At 49.3% G+C, this 6,000-nt stretch overlaps 1 protein-coding gene across 1 annotated transcript in view; it reads left to right on the top strand.

Moving 5' to 3' along the window:
- The first annotated feature begins 433 nt into the window (after positions 1 to 433).
- LOC307245164 (cadherin-6-like) overlaps positions 434 to 6,000 on the top strand; it is a 75,509-nt gene continuing 69,942 nt past the window's right edge. The window contains exon 1 of the mRNA XM_080020598.1: positions 434 to 531. The gene's annotated coding sequence lies outside the window, so the exon portion shown is untranslated. The remainder of the gene's footprint in view (positions 532 to 6,000) is intronic.

Raw genomic sequence — 6,000 nt, 5'->3', positions numbered from 1 at the left:
AAAAAAAAAGGGATTTTTGTGTGTATTTATTTAGTGAAATATTAGTTTTATTTTGTTTTATCCATTTTTTCCTTTCCTCCAAATCGACCCGCGGACCGTAACGGACGCTCCTTCTGCGGTTCCCGATCCGGGCCCGCGGACCCTCTGTTTGCCAACGCCCCCAGGGTCCTATGCAGAGAGTTTTTTCCCCCCCGCCTCACAGCGTGCGTGTGTGTGTGTGTGTGTGTGTGTGTGTGTGTGTGTGTGTGTGTGTGTGTGTGTGTGTGTGTGTGTGTGTCTCTGCGTGTGTGTGTGCGTGCGTGCGTGCGTGCGTGCGTGCGTGCGTGCGTAGGGACTCGGTGAGTGGCAGCCAATAGGAGGGTCGAGCCCCGCTCAGCCTCCTCCGCGTCCACCTCCACATCCACATCCACGGAGCGGAGCGGACGCGGTGCGACGCGCAGCGGCTGGAGCGGCTGGAGCGGCACTGCGCACGGATACACCGCGCTCTGCGTGCGCGTCTTTCCTCCGATCCAACGCGAACTCCGTCGTCAGGTGAGCGACCGCGGGGTTGGTTTGTGTTGTTTCTTTTGAGTCGTTTCTTGAATTTAAACTTTGATCCGTCGCGGCGTGGAAGTGCGATGCGATCTGGCGCGGCGCGTTTCGGACTCGATGCGGTTGTTGCGCAGCGTCTGCGGCGTCCGACTTGGGCTTTCCCCCCCCCCCCCCCCCCCCCCCCCCGGGGTTACTGCCGCCGGACTGACCGCAGATAAGGCGCCGGGAGGTGGTGATCGTACCTCTGGAGGCGTCGCAGCCGACACATCTCAAGGTGTGAGCTTGGAATGAGCCGATTGCCGCACGAGGCAACTTTGGGCTGCAGCCTCCTCGCGCGCTAGAATTAGAAATTGCAAAGTAGTTTGGGTGTGAAGTTGAGGAATAATTGTTATTTCCTCCTACGTCGGCGAGGCATACCGCGTGACCTACAGTATACAAAGGCTGCTTTAACCGTGTTTACAGTGGTTCTCAACCTGGGGTTCGGGGGACCCACCAGCGGTCCTTTGCGAGGTTCCAGGGGTCCCCAGCAATTGTAATGATTGATAGTTAAACTGCACTGTTCTCTCGTTTTGCAGGATGTTATCACCAATAGGTTGTGTAGAAAAACGACGGTTTTGATCATATATTCACTGTTACCTTTATAACTGTATTATAGACAGGTGTGGAAGTTCATATCTAACAATACAACATCGTCTCCGATCGGGGGTCCCAGAGAATAGCTTTTATGAAATGGGGTCCGTGGCCTATTGCATATGAAAGTGATGGGTTCCTCGATATGAAAAAGGCTGTGAATCACTGCTCCATAACCTTCTAATATTACATTTCCCAAGCCGGGTGAAAGGAAGGGAGCGTGTGACGCCTACATTTGTGCCACAGTGCCAGGGGGACTTTACAGTGAAACGCTCCTTATAACCCTGTTATTTTGAGGACGCTCGTGCGGAGCCCAAGGCCTTTACCTTCTCTGTGTGCCGGAGCCAGAGGCGTAGGAAGCGTTTGAAATGTGGAGGGCACAACTTGATGTGGTGTCTGGGGCGGAGGGGCGGAGGGGCGGAGGGAGGGTCCGGGTCCCTCCCACGTCAGAATATTAATGTGGCGGTCATTCAGGACTTGTACTCTTATCGAGCTTCATAAAGAACATATGAGGATTGAGTTGGATAATACAAATGACTACTTTTTATAATGTGTAATAGCTGTGTAATAGAAATGTAATAGCTGCTTTTTGCTGATGGTTTGAGCTGGAAGCGATAAACAGCCTTTTTCAACCCCCCTCCCTCCCGATGGCACTGCTGGAGCCATTAGCCAATCCATGGCTTCACGGGTAGCAAATCAATGCAGGTGGGACCAATATCAACGTGGATATTATTCCCCTGTGTGCAATAGAGTTTCTCCTGTGGAGTTGTACCTTAATACGGGTATATTAAGAGCACATGAGGGCTGCATTTGGTAATATTAATTAATTGTCTTTGAAATGTGTAATACCTGTGTAGTAGTGCCGTAATGGCTTCTATATGCCAATGGCTTCGGCTGTAAACGGTAAAAACAATAAAATAAAAATAACCTTTTGAACCGATTCCGCCCCTGATGGTCCTGCCATGGCAATCGCCAATCAGCGGCATCACAGGGTGCAATTTGATGACGGTAGGACCAATATTAATGATACCTGTGTAATAGCAGTGTTATTGCAGTGTAATAGCTTTGTGATGGCCTCTATACGCCAATGATTACAACCGGACACATTATCATATGGGTTTTTACCTCGATCTTGGTGTTTTAAAAGCTTATGAGCGGTGTAATAGTTCTGCAACAGCTGCTGTGTGAATGGTTGGAGGTGAAAACGGCAAAGCAGCCTTTTGGAACCCTTCCTTTCCCCGATGGCCCTGCCGTGGCTGGTAGCCGGTGGCCAATCCGTGCCGGCTTCACGGGGAGCAAATCGATGCAGGTGGGACAGCGTGATAAGGTTGGATTGCTATCTTTGGGCGCCCGCAGTTTCCCCCTGTGATGTTGTGTTGCAGCTCCCGACAGCCGCCGCAGAGAAGAGCGCCCGGAGGGCCGTGTTTACCAGAAAGCACTCCCGGAGTTTACTCAAGTTTTTCAAAAGCGAGCGTGTCTTCCAGCTAAAAAAAAAAACCCCAAAAACATAAAAAATAATAGAAAAAATAAATAAATAACTGACAACGGCATCAGATGATTTGCGTGATGCGGCTGTGTATGTGAATATTTGAGGGGTGTCGCCGGGCGGAAAAACAACAAACAAATAAGCTTGGTTTTCAAAAAAGAAGAAAAGTTTTGGGAGTTTATTGTTGCTCGAGAGGAGGTAGGGAGAGATGAAAGGGGGAGAGAGAAAGAGGGAGGGAGGGTGGGAGGTTGAGTCTAATTGGCCAAGAATGTGTAACTGAAATTTTGGAAAATTGAATACAGCGCATCCTCCCTGTCCTTGCTGTCGTTTGCAGATTGCTCCGTGTTAGTTATTGCTCTGGCTCGTCCCACAAGCCTGAGGTAATATGCCTGGAGGCAGCCAAGAAGCAAAAAGTTGGGGCTCTTTCTTTTTTTGTTTTGTTTGTTTGTTTTTTTGGGCGAGTGGGAGTTGTCAAACTATCAGGGGAATGTTCTACGATAATCACTCCTCTCTATACATAGAGTACACAAGCACACACACACACACACACACACGCACACACGCACACACACACACACACACGCACACACACACACACACACACACACACACACACACACACAGATACTTTTTAAATTACAAACAGGGACTCACTTGTGCTGCTCTGGGGAAGATCAAGTGATGATGTGGGCTTTGAAAAAAAAAAGAAAGAAAAGTAAAGTGCTGGCCGGGTTTATGGCTGTTGTGTCATTTAATCTAATTTTACTATTTCGGGGTGGAGACAACTTTTTTCTTTTTCTTTAGGCTGTTTTGTTGGTATAAGATGGATAAGGGTTTGGGTGTCGGGGGGGTGGGGTTTGGGTTGGGGTTTGGGTAGGGTTGCAGGTTCTGTGGCCCCGGGTTTTAACATACATGGGTTTGAAGTCGAGAGATGAAAGGGACATAGTATAATCTGCAGCTGATCAAAGTGCTATGGGGTCCGCGGCAGGTGCTGAATATTTAACGCCTCTGCAAACAGAGTTCCTCTCCCTGTGTGTTCATATGTGTGTGTGTGTGTGTGTGTGTGTGTGCGTGTGTGTGTGCCCGCGCGCACGTGGCGTCCTATGAAGACGTTAAGAGTAATATGGAGGAACTGAGTGGACAGGCAGGGGAATAGACCGATCACAGCCATCTGCTGCGTTTCAATGAGCGCTGCAATCACAGTGGACAGTCGCTCACATTCCCGCCCCAGCCCCCCCCCCCCCCCCCCAAAAAATATCTCGATGGGTCATTTTTCCACTCTTTACCTACTTTTTATATATATAAATACATATACACACATATATATATATATATATATATATATATATAGCTTATAGGATGTGCTCCTGTACCCACACCCGACGATGGCGATGATGTCACCCACTGGTGGGGTCTAAGCCGATGGCCAGAGTGCGTTGGCTGATGACCCGAGTTGATTACATTATGCGTGCTCCAGATGGGCGGCATCATTTTGATGTGTTCCACTCATAAAATTGAAGGTTTTTTTTTCTCCTCATTTTTTCCCCCTTCCAATGCCCTCTTCAGCGACATCTGGACGGAAACAAAATCATGTCCCCGCGCGGCGGTGGCAGCGGCGGCGGCGGCTCCCACCATCCCATACGAGGCCTCGTACTCTGCTGCAGCTGAGTGAACGGGAGAGAGTTTGTGCATTCCGCGTGTAGGGTCTCTCTCTCGCTCGCCCCCTCCCTCCCGCTCTCTCCCTCTCTGTGTACTGTAGGTGCACATGCTGCATATTTGTGCGTTTCTGCCCGTTTGCAAATGTTTGAAGTCTTTGACGGGATGCAGGGCCCCCACCCCCGGGGAGGGCGGGGCAGCGTAACTCTCAGTAGATGCACCTTGATTGTTTGACTGTTCGCGGTCTGGATGATGCGATGATAAATTGTGACGTTGTTTGTATTGAGGGCGCTCTGGGACGTCGCCCCGAGACTCCTCTCTTGCCAAGCGCATTATCCCGGGCGCCTAAACTCAACATCACAAACGTGTTCATCGCTTTTGTCATTTTTACCTCCCCCCACCCCCGCCACCCCCCTCCCCCAAAGACACACTTCCGTCCAATTTTTATTTTTCTATCCCCGAGTCACATGCGCTTCATGGCACCGGAACGGCGCCCCCTGGTGTACAGGGAGCACTTGAACAGGATTTCTTTATTATCCCTTTCTGAAGTTTCTTCTGGCCTTCAGGGGCAACAGCGACGCCTTTGAGAAACGACTAATGAGACGACATCCTCCCTTTCATTTCCCCACGCCGTCGAATATGGTAATTGCCGCGGAAATAAAAATAACCGGCGATGATGACATGTCATGGTATGTTCTCGTTTCTCACAACAGCGAACATGCAGCGGAATGCCGGCAACATTGAAAGTCCGGCCCCCCACCCACCCCCACCCCCATTTCTCTTTATCCCCCGGAAGGAGGCCGGTGTTACCTTCCCTCTTCCCCCGCGAAGGTCAGAGCTACTCCCAGATGTCACTCGCTATGATCAAGAGCGATATTAGAATGAGGCAGGATATGAGTAAGCTGCGGTCAGGACCATTTCTTGGCAAGTTTCAACCGAAAAAAAAAAGGGGGGGGGTTGATTGGAGCGCTTGGATGCCAGCCAAGAGAGACAGAAAGAGAGAGAGAGAGGGAGAGGGTGGGGAGAGAGAGAAGAAACGTCACCGTGGTAGAATCCGGAACCAACAAATCCAGGAATTAGAACTAACAACTACAAAAAAAGGCCCGCTTTTTTGATGTTGTTTATTTATTTTTTTTACCCCGGGTGTGCTTAGTGGAAATAAAATAAATACACAGTGGGATCAGAGCATTTACACTTCCATCCCCAAAAACAATAGGTAATTATCTCTCCCTGCTTTGTAGAGCAGGACCACAATTACACCGAAATAAACTGGGAAATCCTATTTTCAAAGGCGTTACGAGTGGTGTGTGTGTCTGTGTGTGTGTGTGTGTGTGTGTGTCTGTGTGTGTGTGTGTGTGTGTGCGTGTGTGTGTGTGTGTGTGTGTGTGTGTGTGTGTCTGTGTGTGTGTGTGTGTGTGTGTGTGTGTGTGTGTGTGCGTGTGTGTGTCTGTGTGTGTGTGTGTGTGTGCGTGTGTGTGTGTGTGTGTGTGTGTGTGTGTATATTTTCCTGTTGGAAGCCGAATCAGAATCACTTTATTCAGCCAAGAACATTTTCATGTATGAGGAATTTGTCCTGTTGAGGATTGGTGCAATGATGTACAGACAATTGGCACAAAGCAAAAAAAAGCTAAATAGTCAAAGTGTGATTACATGCACAGGATACAAGATAGGTCACAGGTCTATCAGGTATCAATTAT

The sequence above is a fragment of the Zeus faber genome, assembly GCF_960531495.2.
Source record: "Zeus faber genome assembly, chromosome: 19".
NCBI classification, from domain to species: Eukaryota; Metazoa; Chordata; class Actinopteri; order Zeiformes; family Zeidae; genus Zeus; species Zeus faber.
The sequence above is the reverse complement of the archived record's forward strand: the minus strand, read 5'-3'. Positions and strand labels throughout refer to the sequence as shown.